General features: G+C 39.2%; 1 protein-coding gene across 1 annotated transcript in view; it reads right to left on the bottom strand.

Annotated features, from left to right (window-relative positions):
* Positions 1-21,803, bottom strand: part of SLC2A13 (solute carrier family 2 member 13) — a 293,233-nt gene that overhangs the window by 163,632 nt on the left and 107,798 nt on the right. The gene's annotated exons all lie outside the window — the stretch shown is intronic.

A 21,803-nucleotide genomic window follows, 5' to 3' on the forward strand; every position in this document is an offset into this window, starting at 1 on the left:
ACAGTTGTTTTTTTCTTCCTTCCTGAAATACTTCCATCACTGTCTCCCAGAAATCCCTTTCTCCTGGTTTTACTCCTACATCCCTGGATGCCTCTGTTCACTCTACTTGGCTGGTCCAGCTCCGAAGCTGGACCTCCAAACTTTGGAATGCCCCAGGGCCCAAGTCCCTATCTCCATAGATGTATTTCCCATGGATCCCCTTCAATCTCCTGCCTCCCAAATTAACACTGTCATGCTAACCCCACCTTTGAGCTCCAGACTCACAGGCCCAACCTCTTAATCTGCATCTGCATTTGAATATATAATTGTATATTATCAGCCATCTCAAACTGTATTGTAGTAGGCAAAGCAGTACTCCTGATTCCCAGCCAATTCACTTCTCCTTCAGCAATCGCTGCTTCATGAAATAAAATCTGCATTCCCCCAGCTGCTTCAACAACCAGAGTCGCCTTTCTTTCACCCCTGTCAGATAAATGTACCCACTTAGGCTGCTTTTCTTCATAGAACTTATTATCATCAGAAGTCAAGTCACGTACTTGTTTTCTTGTTTACTGTTTATCCCTCTCATTGGACTAATTTCCACATGGCTGGGGTCCTTGAATCTAATGCCTATCAGCAGAACAGTCTATGACTTGCGTATCTATTGGCATTCTTCTGTTTCAAGAACTATAACTGCTTCTGATTCAAGGCACATTTTCATACCACTCTGTCTGCTCTTTTCCAGAATCAGAGCCAGGAGAAAAAGCATGTGATCTGAAATTATGTATGCCTGGGTTTATAGATGGTCTCTGCCCTACTGCCCCTCCCCGCCCCTCGCCACACCACCAGCAGCACAGCCTTGCCATCAACAATGTTTATTAGGCACTTACTACAGTCCACTGTTAAAATAAAAAACAAACGGAGTCCACCCTTGAAAATTCCTTGAGCAGAAAAAAAGTTTAGTCATAGAAACAAAGCTTAATTTAGCTTATTTTGCAAGACTAACTTGAGCTGGGTTGTTTCTTGCTTATGCCTTGGGAAATCATAGCTGAACTTACACTATTTCCTAAGGTTGATATGAGGTAACCACTGTTCAACTCCCTATCATTTAAGAAAACTCTAATATTATAACCAATCACTGTGGAGAAAAATAAAGTCATTGCCTACCCACTATATAAACTGCTTTATAACAAGATACCCCTGAGCCTCAGTCCATGTTTTGGTTTGAGTGCTCCTGGTTCTTAAAACTCTGTTTTTGATGTGTGCAGAATAAACTTTTACTAATTACAGCTTTGGTGATTCACTGGTTTTACTTTTGTTATTTCTGAACTTTCAACAGCACAAACTATGTGATAACTTCTTTATACACATCGTTTAGTTTTAACAACAAATACATGATGCAAGTGTTGTCATTCCTGTTGTACACATCACAGAACCGCTAACTGGTAAAGCTAGCACTTAGTTGAGGGTCTGAGACCAAAGCCCCTTCTGCAACCCTAGTTAAACAACGTGTCCAAGGCCTCCCACGTGACTATGAATGCTACAGAGAGGACTCAAGGCCCTATCTGGCCTCTACTCATGTTCTTGCTAATAACTAAGCTGACAAAATCAGTGTCCGCATCTACAAAGCAGAGTGCTGATGACACAGATCGATGATGTGTGTATACACAAAGGCCTAGACAGGACATGCCCTCCACAGCTGCTAGCTCCATCCTGAGTTCTGACACTTACATGCACTTCACTACATTTTTAAAAGCTTCATGTTGTTCCCCATATTTTCCCTTAATCTCAGTATTTTTGAAGCACTTCTTCATGAAGAATCTAAATACTTCAAAATTATTTTACAAGATATGTTTAAATTTACCTTGTATCACATCATATAAATATACATACATATACATACACACACACACACATATATGTACAATTAGAAAAAATTGCAAGGAACAATGTGAATATCACTCATATCAATTCCTGTAAAGTATCTGAGAAGTTTTACATTATGTATCTTGATAAACAATTCCTTATAATGTGTTCACACTGTAAATTTTCTTTGTAAATTTTTACATAATTTTTCACAGACAACTTAGAGGCAAAATTTATTTCTGTTGTCAACATTTCCTAAATGTTGAATTAATCAATTTTTTTGTGTGTTTTCAGGAACTTTTAAGCATTATAACAGAATTACAGCTCAATTTTACTTTACCATTCACAAACCTTAAAATTCATACTAGTATTATCAAGAAACATTTCTTCTTCTTGTACAAGATTTTTCTTTTATGTTATAGGACCAAATGTTTTTGCTATGCTTGGAAAGACAGCTGAGCTGCTACTCACTGGTGATTTTTACAGATGCTTCCATCTCAGATAGACAGATATTTAACAGATTTTTAGAGAAAATTTCACTGAGGCAAACCGTATACTTCCTATTAAATGGTAATTTTACAAATTCAAGGGACAGAAAAAAATCACCCCTCCTAACCAGCTTACACATTATTTTGTTAATTTGCTATGGAATAGGAAGATAATAATGCCCAAGGAGGGAACGGAGAAAATTTTGTACTCTCTAATATTAAACCAACACAGCAATTTTCATTACATACATCCTTTTAAAGACAACCTATTTGCATTCTGAATTCCCATATAAAAATTAGTCTACTTAGTAAGCTTTACTTGGACAATGCCTATATTTTAGTGGATCTGTACCACTAAAAGGTAGTAGAAATTTTCAGAATTTTCCCATGACAAGTCCTATCAATTTTAATTGAAGCTGCTCTTTCCAGGCTATCCTTGGCAGATAAAACAGTTTAAAGATTTCAGCCAAATGTAATATTTCCCAGGGGGAATTTGAAAATAAGTTATAAGTATTCAAGTAAGTAAGCCACCTCTCTGAGGACTTATTTATTTGACTAGAATAGCTTTTCAAACTTTGTTTAAACAATCCATTCATAGAACAGATGTAGCTCTTTTAATAAATGCAACTGTTTTCCACTTTCTATTAACATTCATCACAAATGGATAGAGCAAGTCTAAAGAGTCAAAGCATATAATGTTCAATAATGCATATTTCCTTATAAATATTGAGCCATAAAAAAACAAACCATATCCTAAATTTGAATACTCTAAGTAATTGTGGATACTAACAGCTGACGAGAAGCACTACCTTCTCAGTTAAGTAGCCCAAAATTTAACAAGAGCAACAGCATTCAGAAAAGTGAGTCATCAGAGGCGGCTCTATTGTCTTAGGGTGTCAGCCTTGCTCAGGAGTTTATCTTCTAATCAGGCTGAAAATACGTAGACCTTAAAATAGGTGCTCCCTGGAACAATCATCTTGGGTATCTATTATGACAGCACTAAAGCATGTTCTTTCTAGTTACCATCAAGTGCAATTACCATCATCACCATGACTCTGTACCAACTGGGGGGCTCATATATAAATTAGACAAGGTCCTTGCCCTCAAGAAACTTACACCATAGAAGGCACAGTAGACAATCATAAGAGCCATAAAAGGTGAATTAATGAGCTGAGAGTTGAAAGCAGGAGAGATATTCTACCTGAAGTAGACTATCTATGAATACATTTATTAGTTCCATGACTCATTTCAGGATAATGATTAATTTTCATAAGTGTTATTTCTGATATTTATTATTTATAACAATGTTTTAATATTTAATGAGAAATACATCATTTGAATGGAGGGGACCAAATCGACTTTCTTATCAAATACCTTCATGTGAGAACTTTTCAAGGTACACTTTCCACTTATCAATGCCGAAACTCCCACCTTCTTAGACAAAGCTCTTAAAGCTTTCTGGCCTTCCTATTTTATGAAGAACGAAATTTAGTTCTGGAAAAACTCATGTTGTCTTTCTCTATCCTTAACCCTACCATTGCCATCTCCTGTAATACACTAATATGTTTCCTCCCGCCCCAAAAAAAAATTTTTTTAAAGAACCACAAAAGGAAGCATGAAAACAACAAATGCATTTTAAGCTAAAATGGCTAGATTTCATTCAGTCTGACAACTGTGGTAAAAGTGGAGGAAGAAGGCACTGGAGAGAAGCTGGCATGAACTAATATTTGACAGTAGATTCAAGCTCTCTGAATTAATCTGCACTGCTACCTAAGAGATTTATAGTATTAATCCCATTTGACAAATTAGAAAACAAAGACTCTGATAGGCTAAGTAACTATCCAAAGAACAAAGAGCTAGTAAGTGCTAAGGTCAATGAGTACCCTACCTCAAAGTTCAAGAAAGGTCCTTAATCTTTCCATTTATCAAGCTGTTTTATTTCTGTTAGACACTAAACAAGCAACTGAGCCAAACAGAACTACACTCAAAATTACAGAAATTATTTTTTGTCAGTCTTCACTTTCTCTAGAAGAAAAAGCAGTTGGGATAAACCACTCAAAAAAGAAGCATAGCCTTTCTTTTTTTCCCACTACATTAACAATGGTTATAAAGTAATGTGGCTAATTTCTGAAGAAACAAAAAAACATATAAACCAGTTTCCTTCAAAGTCACCTTGGGAAAGAAATTATAAAATTATTTTCATTTTAATGTTACAACGCCAAGATTTCTGAAAATCTTTTAGAACCATATTCAGAACCAGTGGCACATTTTGAATATCTTCAGTGGTCACAAATCTTCATCCTCTGCAAAAGAATTTGGCTTTGCCTTAGCTAGGTAGCTTGGTTGGTTGGAGCATCATCCCGTGCACCACAGGTTGTGGGTTCAATTCCTGGTCAGGACATGTACCTAGGTTGTGGGTTCAATTCCCAATGGGGGTGCATACGAGAGGCAGCTGAGCAATGTTTTTCTCTCTCTCAAATCAGTGAACATATCCTCAGGTGAGGATTAAAAAAAAAAAAAAAAAGAATCGATTTGAGTGTAGGCATCAAAAGGCAGACATTGAGAAAATGGTTTATCTAATTAAAAGCATTTGAGATGAACAAGAATAGATGACTATAGATTAATGAGTCATGCGAAGTTACTGTTTATCCTTTGCCTTTTCTTAAATGCCTACCCACTTCCTATGTAAATTATTATGCTTCATAAACACGTTTCTTTCTTTAGAGGTCTTATTATAACGACTAAGTACTCAATGTGTGTGTTTTTATTCATGTTGTCTCCCCTACCACACTAAGCTCTGTGAGCTCAGTAACCATGGGGTTTTGTCACCACAGTGTCCCTGGCATCTAGAGAACTCATACAAGTAAGAATGCAGTAAATTGTTTTTGAGTGAGTTAATGGGACATACTGTTTTCTGACTCAAGGACTGACTCTTAAGACAATTCTAAGAACATAAAACTTCTGTGAGCAACAAATGGAGTGTCAGTAAAATATCTTCAGTCTTTTGCAAATGAGAGAATAGGTAAATTCTTTCGGTTGGTTAATATACTTTCAGAGTTATAGTCTCTCCTTATCTAACTATTTACAAAATAGGATAACAGAGCAATAATAAGTGTAATCTTTTATAAACAAGGCACAGAATAAAGGGAAAGGATGTTGAAATAATTTTTTTGATTTAAGTTTTGTTCCTACGCAATTTAAATATAAATTTCTGGTACTGAAACTAGGATTCAATATGCTATACAATATACACAGAGGAAGTAAATTATAGAAAATCATTACTACCACTAATTATGAAGGTTCAATGCAAAAATTCTGTATTATTAACATCTAGATATAGTCCTTATTTTTTTAAAGATTTTATTTATTTATTTTTAGAGAGAGGGGAAGGGAGGGAAAAGAGAGGGAGGGAAGCATCAATCAGTTGTCTCTTATAGGTACCCAGATCCGGACCAAACCTGCAACCCAGGAACGTGCCTTGACTGAGAGTCCTACTGGCGACCTTTTACTTCACAGATCCACACCCAATCAACTGAGCCATAACCGCTAGGGCACGTCCCATTATTTTTTAAGTGATTACTTTTCAATCAAGGCCATTTCTTTAATGTTTCATAAAAGGCAGCTAATAGTTCCTTTCCATTATTTTTTTAAGTGGCTAACATCCCTGATGACCCAATATGGGGATTGAGAGATTTCTGTCAACATCTTTATGACTCTGTTAGTAACAAAACAAACACCCCTTTAAAAAACAGCTTTTCACATACTCACTAACTGGCAGAGATTTGCTGTCACATATCTTTATAAAAGATGGAAGAAACAATCTATACGGGTGGTCACTGGGGAAATCATGAAGAAGGAAGAGTCTGGCAATAATTTCTCCGCTCCTCAAAAAGGGAGAACATCAAAACTAGAATACCAAATCCATTAACTTCCTTCTCTGCCCTAGAGTTAGGTTACTTACATGTTTGGGGGAAGGCAAATGTAAATAATATTTATAATAATAATATATGGTTACTATTGATAATCTATGAATTCTAAAAAATAAAAAACAGGAAAAAATTTCAAAATTCAGTCTAGAGGACACCAGTTACCACCCTCTTGTCTCTCCCAGTGCTTTATGTGCACCTCGCTCATGCTGCTGTGTGTTTCTCAGTGTCAGATGGTTTGACAGAACTCCCAGAGCTTCACTTTGCTGCCACTCCTCACATCTGCTCATTGCCTGTCTCTGAAATTACCAGGCTAGCCACCACTTGCATTTTGTGAGGCATATTACTGTTGCTTATTTAATAAAAATGAAATAAAATTATTCATGGGAAGTAGTAACAGTTAAGTATTAAAGAACTGACCAAAGTGATTATTAAATCAGTATGTCTCCTGATAACTTCCTTTGAAATGTCAAAAAAGTAAGTGAAAGGTGTAAAAATGTCCAGAAGCTAAGAAACAAGGTTAATATTTGGTGCATAGATGTGCTGTAGCCCAGAGACTGCTTTTAGGAAACCATAAAACAACATCCTGTCATGTAAAGGCACACCTAAAGTTTGGCCGCTGAAAGGAAATATTTACAAAATCCAGCAGTGGCCATATAAGTCTGCCCACCAAAATGTCAGCCTTGAGATAACAGGCAACTGGACCAACAAAAAATTAAACAAATCTCTAAATCTTTCATGTTCCTTGTAGTAGGGGGTTCTTTAATTCTTCTCATGCCAAATATCATACTCTTATCAGTAAGTCATGACATGAGAGAAATAGTAAATAATTTTCTTCAAAATACACACAGATTCCGTTGATATTGATCATGCCTGTTAGCAGAATTTTCATTCACCCCACCTCAAATGAGAATTACTGACTTAGCCGAGTCCCCAAATAATGAAGTGCCTCCTAATATATAATGAACCAATACGCAGCTCCTCAAACTATTTGTGATGAGCCCATTGTTTCAAATTTCCATTTTTGCAGATTCACATTTTGCTAAATAAAATAAAATGAATTACCAGAAAAACAAAACAGACATACAAATATAAGTAGTTGCTTCTTAGAGTCAACAGACCATTGCTATAAAAGGTTCTAAGTACTTATTCTCAATTTCTGTATTTAACATACAGCAGATCAAAAGAGGGACACTTAGAGACAGACAGTTAGTTGGTGGGCCACACTTTGGGTGACACTGATCAAGCTGACCAATATCAAAGAGCGTAAGTCTCAGGAATATCGATGAGGCTTGCCAACAGGCTACAGGCCTGAGTTTACATGAGTTTTATTTCTTTTAGGGAGTTTATCTTGGTTAAAGCTGCCCCTTATGCCTGGATTATGACTGGATAACCAGTGGGGGCTATCCAAGGGCATGTATTTCTTAGAACAAAAGAGTAATTGAAATTGAGAGCAAGAGTTAAACACCTAGAGAGAATAAAATCCTAAACTTTGACCTGTAAACTGTAATTTTAATAACCTGATTTCCCCCTTTAGCTGCTTTTAAACTATCACTTTCTGTATTAAGAAAAAATGTCTTTCCCTATAAAGCACTAAGTAAAACCCAGTTGCTCACACCCACAAAGAAAGCAGAAACCTACAGCTTCACTCCATGGCCAGGCTGCCATGAAGAAAATATCAAATGTCGAATAAACCCTGGCTGGGTAGCTCAGTTGGTTAGCTGTGGTCCCCAACCTTTTTGGCATCAGGGACCGGTTTTGTGGAAGACAACTTTTCCATGGATGGGGTGGGGGTGCAGGGGCCAGACAGGAGGTGGAGCTCAGGTTGTAATTTGAGCAAAACTTCCCTGGCTCGCCCCTACTCACCTCCTGCTGTGTGACCCAGTTCCTAACAAGCCATGGACTGGCACCCCGCTGCAGCCTGGGGTTTAGAGACCCCCGGATTAGAGTGCCATCCCAATATGCCAAGATGCAGGTTCAGTCTCCAGCCAGGGCACACATAAAAATCAACCAATGAATGAATCAGTAGGTGGAACAACAAATCAATGTCTCTCTCTCTCTCTCAAATCAATAAATTAAAAAACACTTTTTGTTAAACGTCAAATAAGATGCAGTCTATGCCCTCAGGGATCTTAACCTAGAAAGACATATATGGGAACAAACAATGAAAATAAGTAAATGCTGTGACTGAGACAAGTATAAACAGCATGGTCTCAAATATAATCTATATACCATTCATTCCCAATCCATAACTCCTGAATCAAAAATTTGCTCATTTAACTGTCTGCTTAATTTCTACGCTTGGATGTCTAAAGGCATCTGAGGTTTCCAGTCAAGATGGCAGCGTAGGTAAACGAGGTACTCACCTCCTCCCACAACCACAGCAAAATTACAACTAAACTACAGAATAACCATCATTCAGAACCACCTGAAATCTAGCTGAACACAAGTTCTACAACTAAAGATAAAAAAGCAAACAAACAAATAAACAAAAAACCCACAGGCAGACTGGTGGGAGGGGCAGAGACCAGGATGGGCTGATGCTATAACCATGTGTGGCGGATAAAAATTGGGAAGGATGCCTCAGCTGTGGAGGTCCCCCCTGAGAAGCCAGGGGTCCTAGCTGCACCCCAGGGCCCCAAGCCCAAGATTCTAGTGCCAGGAAGAGAAGTTTCCATAACTTCAGGCTGTAAAAACGAGCAGGGATTGTGGCTGAGTGAGTGAAGGTCTTCTGGAGCCCCAGGCAGTACTCATAAAGGGCCTGCACTCAGACTTATTCACTCCCTCCCTCTGAGCTCTGGCGCTGGGACGGCAGCTCAGAAGGTACCAAGGACCTATGGGGAGGAACCGGAGCACCTGGCATCAGGGCAAGAGCTGAAGGGGCAGCTTTCTCCCACAAGGAAGTGCTGGCAGAGGCCATTGCTCCTTTGAGGAGCCTTTCCCCCACAGAGCTGGCAGGCGGGAACCACATCTGAGTCTCCATCAACCTGGCTAAGGCTGTTCACCCCACCCTGGCAATTTCCTGAGACCCTGACCCACAAAGCTGCAGGTCCACCCAAGCTGTTTCCAGTGGCTTTTCCATACAAATGGCCTGTCCTGGTTCATGCTTCAGACTTGCCTAAAATCTCTTATACATAGAGCATCTAATCTCAGGATGCCCCATACCTCTCATTAAGTGGCCCCAGGCCCAGCTCTAGCAGCAGCCATCGCTGGTTTGCAGCTCGGCCTTCCCTGGGAACCTCCAAGCACAGTACAATTTGCAGCAATCTGCCGATTACTTTGTAGCTCATGCAGGGAGGACCTCGGCAGAACACAGGTGGCAGCTGACCTTGGCCTACACCAACCCCCACAGAGACCCCAGACTCAGGACATCCAGTGGACAGCTTCAGACCATGCTGAAGCATCACTCAAACACCTCGACAAGTGACACAGTCAAGGGGTGAACTCAGCAGGCACCAAAGCTCGGCTGATAAGTCCTGCTTTGTGCTGTGCATGATCCTCCACAGTGGTCCCAGGCAGTCCTTGCAGCTGATCAAACTGGGGATAAATCCCTCCTTTTCATGTGCCAACAGGAATCAAGGCTCAACTACAACAGGAGGGTATACACAGCCCACATGGAAGGGGATGGAGGTGGGGGCGCACCTGTAGTGCCCAGCTCATGTGACTGGGGAGGCAGTGCCACTTGACTCCAGAGGACACCTACTATATTAGGCCACTCTACCCAAGTCCAGGAGATGGAACTGCTCTGCCTAATATGTGGAAACACACACAAGGTAGCAGCCAAAATAAGGAGACAAAAAACAGTTCCTAAGTGAAACAACAGAAAGGAACTAGATGAAATGGAAGCAAGCAAACTAAGAGATACAGAGTTCAAAACAACGGTTATAAAAATGCTCAAAGAACTCAGTGAGAACTTTAGGAGCATAAGAAAGAACATGGAAACCATAAAAAAGAACCAGTCAGAAATGAAAGCTACGCTAACTGAAATAAAGAATAATTTACACGGAATAAACAGGAGGGAAGAAAAAGCCAAGCATTAAATCAGTAATTTGGAATATAAGGAAGCATGAAACACCCAATCAGAATAGCAAAAAGAAGAAAGAATCCAAAAAAATGAGGATAACTTAAGGGACCTTTGGGACAACTTCAAGCATACCAACATTCATATAATGGGGTGCCAGGAGGAGAAAAGTGAAACCAAGGAATTGAAAACCTACCTGAAAAACAATGGCAGAAAACTTCCCTAACCAGGTGAAGAAAATAGACATACAAGTCCAAGAAGCACAGAGTCCAAAACAAAATGAACCCAAAAAGGCATTACAATTAAAATGGCAAAGAATAAAGAAAGAGAGACTCTTAAAAGCATCAAGAGAAGAGTAGTTAGTTACCTGAAAGGGAGTTCCCATTAGATTGTTACCTGATTTCTCAACAGAAACTTTGTAGGAAGGGACTGGCAAGAAATATTTGATTTGATGAAAAGCAAGGACCTCCAACCAAGATTACACTACCCAGCAAAGCTATTATTTACATGGAAGGACATATAAAGACCTTCCCAGACAAGAAAAAGCTAAAGGAGTTCATCACCACCAAACTAGAATTACATGAAACGTTAAGAAGAAGAAAAAAATAAAAAATAAAAAAATATGAAAAATAAAATCTCAGTAAGTGCATATCAACAATTAAATCTAGAAAATAAAATAAATGAAAAAGCAGAACAGAAAGAGACTCATAGATACAGAGAACATTTTTATGGTTGCCAGATGGGACAGGGATTGAGGTGCTGGGTTAAAAAGGTGAAGGGATTAAGAGGCACAAATTGGTAGTTACAGAATTGTCATGAGGACTAACATACAGCACAGGGAATATGGTCAATAATATTGTAACAACTATGTATGGTGCCAGATGGGTATGAGATTTATCGGGGTGATCACATAGTAAGTTATATAATGTCTAATCATTGTGGTGTTACACCTGAAACTAAAATTATATGTAAACTGTAATAAAAAAATAAAAAATAATTTAAAAATTAAATATATATAAAGCCATCTCAAATTAAGTGTATCCAAAGCAAACTCTTAAACTCCCCCCCAATAATAATACTAATTTGCTCCTTCCACTGTCTCTCTCAATTCATGACGACCCCGTCCTTAAGATACTTAAGGCAAAACTTCAGGTCATCTTAATTCCTCTAATTATCATATACCCCATTTCCAGTGCATTAGTAAATGCTGTCAACAAGATACTATACCACTGCCTACCCCCAACCCATGGCAATCACAAAGGAAGGCCTTGGCCTCTTGTTTCAGGATTACAATAGTCCTCCCTTTACATGCGATTTCAGTTACCTGCCGTCAACCACGGTCTGAAAATATTAAATCACAAATTCCAGAAATACACTAGTAGTAAGTTTTTAATTTTGTGCCGTTCTGGGTAACATGACGAAATCTCACGCCTTCTCACTCCATCTGCCCAGATGTGAATCAGCCCTTTGCCCAGTGTCTCCACACTGGAGACAGTCCCACCCATTAAGTCTCTCCTCCACCATCTTGGTTATCATACTGACTGCTGTAGTTTAGGCTTTTCAGTGCTTGTGTCCAAGGAACCCTGACTTAGTCAACAGGAAGGGCCCCAAAGCACAAGAGTATTGATGTTGGCAATTTTTATGTGCCAAAAAGGAGCCGTAAAGTGCTTCCTTTAAGGAAAAGGTGAACATCTTTAATTAACAAGGCCAAAAAATATATGCGGAGGTTGCTGAGATCCATAATAAGAACCCATTTTCTACCTGTAAAATTGTGAAGAAAGAAAAAGATATTCTTGCTAGTTTCCCCATCGAATTTCAAACTATAAAAATTATGGCCACAGTGCATGACGAGTGCTTAGTTAACATGGAGAAGGCATTAAACTTGTGGGTGGAGGACACAAACAGAAACGTGTTCCACCTGATGCCATGTTACACCAGAAAGCGCCGAGCCTGTATGAAGACTTCAGCAAGGACCTCCTAAAATGCATGACACCAAGCCATTTGCTGCAAGTAAGGAATGCTTACACAGTTCAGGAATAGGTTGAGACTGAAAATACAAAAATTACAGAAGAGAGAAAGAGATAGAGAGTGAGTGCCCAAGCGCCCATTCACCTAACTTTTGTTATATAGAGTATACTGTTATCATTGTTCTCCTCGTCGTCGTCGTCGGCAGCCGTCCGTCTCGAGAGACGATGGTGTAGCTTCTTAAGAGTCTATCTGCACCGCCAAGAATGGTTGTGCAGTCCGACTCGGGAGTGACACGGTATCTGTCTCCTCCCGTGTTGAATCGACATCTTGCGATGTCGCTGGAGTGTCCTCTCCAGTGGAGCTGAAGCTACAGAGCCTGGGCAGGGTGATATGGAGGGTCTGCTGTTGCCCATGCAGCAGACCCCCCCTCTCTTCGCAGCTGAAGGATCCAAGGGAAAGACGGAGTCAATACAGCTTGGCTTCAGGTGCGCCGCAGGAGTTGCCGTGTTGACTACAACGTCAAACCGCCTTAGGGACTCCGGCTCCGGATTTTCTGTCGGGGTTTACTCCCTTAGCCTTTCCCCTGAAGAGGTATGCCGCAAGGCAGCGGAGGTTTTTTGGAATCTCGTATTATGTGTAATTGATAAATTAAACTTTATCATCGCTATGTATGTATAGGAAAAACAGTATACACAGTACAGGGTTTGGCACTACCCTTGGTTTCAGGCATCGCCGGGAGTCCTGGAATGTATCCTCCACAACAAGGAAGGACTGTATTCCGATAGCCTCTATTTTAATAAACCTGATTCTACCACTGACTTACACCTTTCTAAACCAAGTCGGTTGTGTCAGTCCCCCGCTCCTCACCCTCCAGGGGCTTCCTTCTCACTCAGCATAAATGTCTAAATCCCTACAGTCCCTACATAATCTGCTCTTTGGACCTCACCTCCTCCAACTCCAAGTTGTTCTGTTTTAGCCATATTGGAACAGATATCTGCACAGCTCACTCTCCCCACTTACTTTAGCTTTTTGAATACATGCCATCTTTCTGACCTTCCTGGATCACCCTATTAAAAAGTGCAACCTCCCTGCCCCCCATCTTCTTCCATTCTTTATCTGCTCATTAACTTTTACCACCACTTGCCATTCATATGCTTGGTCATCTCTCCTCATTAGAAAGAAAATTCTGTGAGGGCTCCCTTTGTTCTCTGCTAAGTCGTCAGCACTCAGACCCCGCTCTGGCTGGCTCTGGGGAGTGTCAGGGATGGATTTATACAAAACAGACGGCACTGAAGGTAGGTCTTGAAAAAAGACTCAAGCCTGTCTGACATGAAAAGGGATAAAAATATCATTGCCATATGCACAATATTTTCCACAAAATCTTGAAACATAACAATACACTTAAGGAAGATTATTAATATTCCAGCTGAGAGAATCCCCAGGGAAGAAGTTGCTTCCCAGGATCCAGAAAATGATCAAGGTATGAATTAACAATCAGAAAACTGCCATGGTTCTCATGAAATTTTACCAATGAGAAGTTACTGTAAAATACATTTGGCTCCTGAATAATCTAAACATGCTCCCAGTAATGTTTTACTGTTGCCCCTCCCCCTTTTATTTTCCACAGGATTTCAATTTCATCCTCCTAGAGTTTTCCCTATACAGTGGGACTATAGCTCTGAACATAAAAAAGAAACCAAGGAGAAGATAATAGCATCCAACAGCTCTTCTGCTGACACCTATGGCCATGCATTCTTGAATCACATTTCCCAAATACTACCTCTATTTACTATCTGAAATGGTCTTACACATATTTTCTTGCTTCCTTCTCATCTTCTTCCCCTTAGAAAGTGAATTCCTTCTAACAGAGCAGGTACCTATCTTCCCCATCATATACTTAGGATCTTATCAGTGCCAAGCATACAAAGCACCCAATAAATGCTCAGTTAAATGAATAAAATTCAAATAATAAGTAAAAGGATATTTCTACACAGGGAGTTAAGACTTCAACTTCCAGCACCTGTTTTAACAACGCATTCTCCCCTAAGAATTCTTCTCCTAAACATTACCAAAAGCACAACAAGTACTGTGTCCACACTTGCATTTCTGGTTTCACCATAATCTGAGAATAGCATCTCAGCACACATTAGAGAGAGATGGTTGCTCTAATGATACAGTGCTAGGAGAAATAATGCAATAGAAAGCAAGGGATTCCTCCAACCCTGGTTCCAGGAATACAAAGAGGCGGCCCTGACTCACAGAAGGGAGTAGTGGCAGCTACGCTTGGGAAACTTCCATGTGATAGCATCCATACTTAATTTATTCATTATATGATCGCAGCTTAGAAAATTTAAGCAATGTGACCTGTCCCTAAAGTAAATTTCAGTAATTCAGTGATTCTCAAATTTCCATTCTCTCTCTCTCTCTCTCTCTGTCACACACACATACACTCAAATTAGTCTCCATTTCATTACACCTGCAAACCCAGGAACCAAGGCCCAATTCTTCTCTATTTTTTTCATCACTGTAGCGTACCCCACCCCCACCACTGTACCGTCTGCTGCTCATCCTCAAAATTCATCCATTTATGCATTCATTTAGTTATGTATTTCATAAGCAGCTATTAGCATCATGCAAAAGCACCTGCTCTGTGTTTATAGCACAGTGAAATAATGTTTCACTGGCTAATGAGGCCGCTGCTAATCCCCTGCCAACCACTGCAGGCAGTTACCAAGAGTGCCTTTGTATGGGTGCAGTCAGCTGCGGGGTGGGGGGTGGGGGGGCTTTCTTCTCCCCTCTGGTTCAGGTCCCCTCTGGCAATGACAGCTTCCTTACAGGCTTTGTGAATTTAAGGCCCGCCTCCCTCGCTCACCTTCACCCCAGAGACCAGGCCCCAGGCCCCACTACACAAGGTGATGGATGCTGTCACTGCTGAGGCCGGAGGCTCAGTGAGGGTCCCTGTTTTGGCTAAAGCTGGGATCCACGCCACAATCGTTGCTTCTATCTCCTTTGAAAATCAGACTCAGAGTAACAGTGAATACAGCTTACCCAGATCATAAGTGTAAGGGGTAAAATAATGCCTAGTGAACACTTGGGCTTACCAAATCAGGATATGTGAGCTAGAAAGAAACAAAATTAAACCAACTACCATCTCCTATCACCATTTCATAAAGAAAATACTTTTAAAAGTAGTAAGAATATGATGTTAGTATAGGGAGCGGTACTTCCAAGAAAAGAACTTCAGGCAACCTTATACCACACATGTGAAAAAATAACAGCATGGTAAGTGAGATTTTTTTTTTTAATTGCCCTAACTGATGCTGAGAATAGGATCTAAAGTTGTGGCAGACCACAGGGCAATTAAGTAGCCTATATTCTAAAGGGAGTGCCCATGTGAGAAGAGAACAGTGCTCCTCACATCCCAAGCCAATAGATGAGGAATCAAGAAAGTCATCTATAAAAATAGAGGGCAGCTGCATGACAGAGAGAGACCAAGATCTCACTGGACATGTGAGGTATCCTTGCTGGTCTGCCTCCTATGTCTACGTGAGTAGGAAGGCAAGAGAACGGGAGAGTAAAGGCAGGAGTGGGAGTGAGAAATGGGAGGAGTAGCCTGAACAACCATCATCTGTAAGGGCAACAATGCCACTTGGAGCTCATCTATGGTGAGGGACCAAGCTTTGACTCAGATATGAAACTGAGTTTTAAATAAAATAAGACATAGAAAAGCTGGGGAACAGAGTCTGAGAACTCTGCTTTCCTATGAGGAAGAACAGCTCTATAAAGCACAGCTGGGCTCAGTGAGCAGGGAAAAGTAAAATACTTTTATGTTCGAACCACATGAACTTAAAGACCATAAAATGAACCAGATATAAAATACTTAGTTTTCCAAGCTGGCTGCAAGTCAAGAAAAACTTCTCAGTGGATCAGCACAGGCCACTGAGTGGCTTTGAGGAGAGACTGGATCTAGTCCTTGATGCAGGACAAAAATGGTTCTCAGGCACACCTAAGGACCCACGTAATTACACCATGTTTTCTAACATTCTCTTTTTTCACTCGATATTCAGTGAGTAACACCAGTTTCCCCTGACAGGTACCAGACTCATTAGCAAACCCAGTACTGGACAGGGAAATAACAGATTCATATTGTTATAGAGAGGGCAGGGAGAAAGAGGTAGTAGCCTCATTTCCACCAGCCCACCTTTCACTCGTCAGAGCCATTTTTTAAATCCACGCTTCATCTTTCCTTGCATTTTCCTTGTGCTCTCTTTTGCCACTCATCCCCATCACTCTGTGATTTTCTTTTCACCTCCTTTCCTGGGGTCAGTTTCAGCAAGTGGCAGCATGACAGTTAGGAAGAAAGAGACATCACTTCAGATTCTTGTCATCCAAAAGCCAGTATTTTCTAATAGAGATGTCTTAGAATTACTAACATGTAAAGATGATCATATTTAACATTCCAGATCACCAAAATTAAGTGATATGATTAAATAAAAATATAATATATAAAAATATGAAGTCATAGTTTGTAGTTTAAACATGCTAAAACTGACAACATCAAATTACTATCAATTTCTCATAAAGTGAAACTGTGGGTGGTCTGTTGCTATTTTTCTTTACTTAAACATAATAAAACTTATCATTTAGCTCAAGAAGCATTTTTCAATTTACCAACCTAAAGGCTTAAAAGTCACAGATGTGTGGCTATAGTTACATACACATACATTTATGTGTAATACAGTATACAGGGTGGGGCAAAAGTGGGTTTATAGTTATTCATATTAAAAATACAATGATTAATAAATGATAATATAAGAATAAACTGTGTCTTCCATACTCATAGTTGTAAACCTACTTTTGCCCCGCCCTGTACTTCCAGTACATTGCCCTCCTTTTCCTTTAAGGAAACAAACAAACAAACAAACAAAAAACTTGTATCTTATTTTGCAATAATAAACAAGTATTCAGGCATCTGAGAAGAATGACCAGATAATAATAAAGATCTTAATTTTAAAATATAACACAGGATTTCATCCTCTTATCCCAGTAACCACTATTTCAAGATATGCATAATACCTATTAAAATAATAGTACTGAGGAAATTTTCCAATAATTTGACTTTGTTTTATCATCACTACTCCATTTTTCATTGTCCTCTTTTACGATTATCCTCTTTAGAGGCTAATAAACACAAAAGACAAGTTTTCAGTCGAAACTGGTAAGAGAAAATGTAGTCTGAGTACCATTTCTCAGGTGCTTTTGAGAAATGCAGAGCAGGTCCCCGATGGCTTTCCTTCTGCACCCTCCGCATGTGAGTCTGTTGCTAGGAAATGTGCAAGACAGGGTTTCAGTATTAGGTCTGAGGAACAATGAGCTGGCTTAATAGTTATCTGAATACTAACACACCATCTTCACGAACTGCTGCCTACCTGAGGAAGCTGAAGATTACGGGGGATGTTTATCGAGAGACACAGATTTTAGGACTTTACTATAAACAGACTCTGGTATTCACTGAAAGAAGAGGTACAGCTGTAGAAACCTTAAAATCTTGTGTGTGTTTTTTTTTCAGCTGGAAGTTGCACACATCCAGACTTCAAGCTGTATTTTGATATTGCTGCACAATATAAGCATGGGTACATGCATGCATGCACACGCACACAAAACAGAGAAGAAAACAAACACACACATCACCACTGCCACAATAAAATACTCACCGCAGAAACAACTTAAGGGCGCACACACACTCACACATGTCAACTGCGTTCCTCATTCTCAGGGCTCAGCCTCCCTGGGCCCAGGAACCAGAAAAAGAACTCTGGACTGGGACTTCAGAAACGTGGGGTCCATGAACTCACTGTGCTAATCTCAACAGGTTTTTGAGAGATGGGATGAGATATGCATGTACAAACAAGCATGTTAAAATTGTACAGCACCATATTTAAAAAGGTGTAAAATTGGCCATTCCGGTGAATAGGCAGAGATGAATGGGACTCAATATTTGACCATCAAAATTAAGTCAACTACAAATTATTAATGGATGAAGGGTTTTGTTTTGTTTTCAAAAAACTTCACATATAAATTAGACAGTTTCGTGGATATTAACATCAAAGCAGCAGCTTGGTATGAATTATTAATATGGAAAAGCAATGATTAAAACAAACAAAAACCACAGTAAGAATTTACCATATGCATGTCCCTTAAAAAAAATTGAAGACATTGCATTAATTCCTCCAGAACTTTAAAATAGAGAAACATAGAAAACTAGGAAAGATGTAAGAATAAGCTTTTAGATAGACTATTTCAAATACTGTCTGTCTATTCCACCCTAGAAGTAGCTTTGCCATCACTTCTACCTTCAAAAAACTGAGCATGCAAACTATAAATCCTGTGAACCACTACTAAATTGAAATTGAAAAGGAATCCACAGGCAGGCTATGGGGTCTTTTACAGGCGTTTCTTACGCCCCAGTGGCTGACAAATACACTGGCAGTCCCAAGCACCCGGGATCTGGGAGACTCCATGTATTTGTTTGTCGAGGCTACCACACCAAAATCCCACAGACCGGCGAGCCCACACAACGGAAATTTATTTTCTCACAGTTCTGGAGGCCAGAAGGCCAAGATCAAGTTGCCAGCAGGTCTGGCTTCCCTAGAGGCCTCTCTCCTTGACTTGTGGATGGCCATCTTCTTACTGTGTCCTCACGTGGTCTTTCCTCTGGAGAATATCCTTGCTGTCTCTTCCTCTTCTTATAAGGACACCAGACATAGGGGCCCCACCCACAGGGCTTCACTTAATCTTAATTACCTTTGTAAAGGCCCTATCTCCAAAGATATGAGGGGCTAGGAGTTTTAACATAAGAATCTTGGAGGGATACAATTTAGTCTGTAGCAATCCATGTCTATTTCATCTCAGTGGAACACTAAGCACTGAGAAATGATGAACGAGCGACCAGCTCCACACACAGGCTGCAAGCCACTCCCCCCTCCCAGCCCTTATCATGAGAGACACCAAGGGAGGAGACGTTATGTTGACACACATAAATATCCACATGGCTGAGGAACCAGAAGTCTTTTGTACTCACAAACTAAAAGGACAAACACTGGTATGTTCTGCTCTTCTCAGAAAGTTTCCTCATCTCTACTAAGTCTGGCCTTTACTCAAGCTGGGCCTTCAGCTAAACGAAGTGCATTGCTAAAAGCCAACCTGGCGGCAAATACTCGGGATGGGACGCAGATAACAAGCCCTTCCGTGCTGACTTTGCAAATTATCTTTCAAGAGGAGTTATAAAAAAATCACTAACAACCATTCCTGAGTATTTCTAAAATTGATTTGAAATAAAGAGGCAAGTGAAATGACCACATTTTCCCCCTCTTCAGCCTGTGCTGTCATCTCATTTTTAAAACTAACATCAGAGAACACTGCCTTACACAAAAAGTAATAACTTAGATTTCTAAATCTTTTACCATCCCCCAATGTATTCTCATTTCTCCCTTGTAATGGCTCTGTGAGGAAGAGAAGGCAGAAAAAGATGAGGAATATGAAACTGAGTTAAACGACATGCCCAAGGTCACAAACTAATTACCAATGGAATCATGAGAATGCAGGTCTTCTGACTTCTAAGTCAGCACTCTTTTCGTGGGACTTACTGATACTTGGGGCACTGAAACTACGATCTTGCATAATTCACTTTATTTAGCACCACTGGGATGTAAAAGGCTATAAATAAAATTATCTTTGCTGAAGTTCTGCACATAACCACAAAATGCATCTAACCTGAAATAAACATAATTTGACCACTTCTACAACAAATACATCTTTAAGATATCAATCATCTTAAATTTAGAAGTAGCATTTTTGTTAAATTTATCTCACTACGGCAAATAACTGGGTTAATATAAAGAAGTTCAAAATAAAAAAAGAAACTCCCACAATTAATAATATGGGGCAAAATTTAACCTAGTAACGAGATGACTACTAATGAGACAACCTTATTAATCTACCACAATTTCCACTAGGCTATAACACTTCTTTAGCTAACTGAAATCAAGGAGAATAAGTAAACCATTGAACAATTGGGCTTTAAATGACCAGGTTAAAGAAACTAAGCTTACTTAGCCTGAAGGGAAACCAACTATCTGAATATCAACTACAATAAAACTTGTTTTATTAAGCACTTAATGTGTGCCAGGGTAAGTGCTTTTTGCAGATTGTTTCACTCAATGCTCACAACTACTCTATGGTGTGTACTATTTCATATCCATTTCACAAATAAAGAGATGTCACTGGGGTTAAATAATGTATCCAATAATCCATATTGAAAATGTGGCTAAGCCACAATTCACACCCAGCTATGTTTAACTCCAAAGCCTGTACTGTCTTCACTCCAAAGCCTTGATCCTGAACACAAAGAATAATGACAGTGCCTATCAACAACCAAAAACAGGCAAAGAAATGGATCTACAGAGAGAAAAAAAAAAAAAGAAAGGTAACATTTCTAAATAGTGTATCCTAATAAACACAAACTATAAACTCAATGAATAAGATTATAGAATTTCCCCTAAAAGTCTTTTATAAAAAAGAACAAATTATTTTCATTCATTCATTCATAAAACAAAATTGATGAGTACAAGCCATGAACCAGACACCATCCTAGGCCCTTAACCGTGTGGAGGTTGTTGTGGCTGAGAGATACAAACTCTTCTTAAATATCATTACATATACCGGGTGCACAGGTTCAAAGTCGTGACTAGCTTGAACATTATGGCTTAACATTAGTCATGTACAAACGCATATGTACCCGATATTATACATAACAAAATTTAAGAAAAGAGTTTGTTTGTATCTCTCAGATCAGCCACGACCTCCCCTGGGTTAAGAGTCCATAATGTGACATGATCCTTGCTCTTGATGGGTTCAAAATCTATCAAGGAAGATAAATGTACAGAAGAGATTTTAAAGGGCATTAATATGGGCAATGGCATAGGCTAAAGTTACAAAACTGTGTTCTCACAAAGCTGTTTTTCACTTTCCTTGCAAGCCAATGACATAATATTAGTTGCAAAAAAGGCAAATCTCTGATGAGCCTAAGTTATATGGACCAAATACATAATTTTTTGGTAGTCAGGCTTTATTTAAGGGTAAACTTTATACTACCTAAATAATAATGAAGGTACATTTTATGGTATGTAAATTTTATCTTGATACAAAAATTTTAAACCAGAATAAATTTTATATTCTTCATAATTTTAATTAAAATATTATTTTTTGAAAGTAACCTTTAAGCATAATAGGAAAGAGAAAATTGAAGTTATATTATTTTAATTTTAAGGAATCTGTTGATGAGCCAACCCACTACATCACAATGTGTCTTCATATCGACCAACAGATCAAATCGGACCTCATATTTCAATACCAGAAAAAGTTGCACTTCTTCCAAGTAACTGATACACTTTTTTATCAAATGAGCATCATATAAATAAATAAATAAATAAATATAACAAATGATCATGTTGCCTCCCCTTTTCCCTGGCAGTTAGCATTTTATATACAGTGACA

This window comes from Furipterus horrens, unplaced genomic scaffold (genome assembly GCF_987537825.1).
Source record: "Furipterus horrens unplaced genomic scaffold, mFurHor1.1.pri manual_scaffold_4, whole genome shotgun sequence".
Lineage (NCBI taxonomy): Eukaryota > Metazoa > Chordata > Mammalia > Chiroptera > Furipteridae > Furipterus > Furipterus horrens.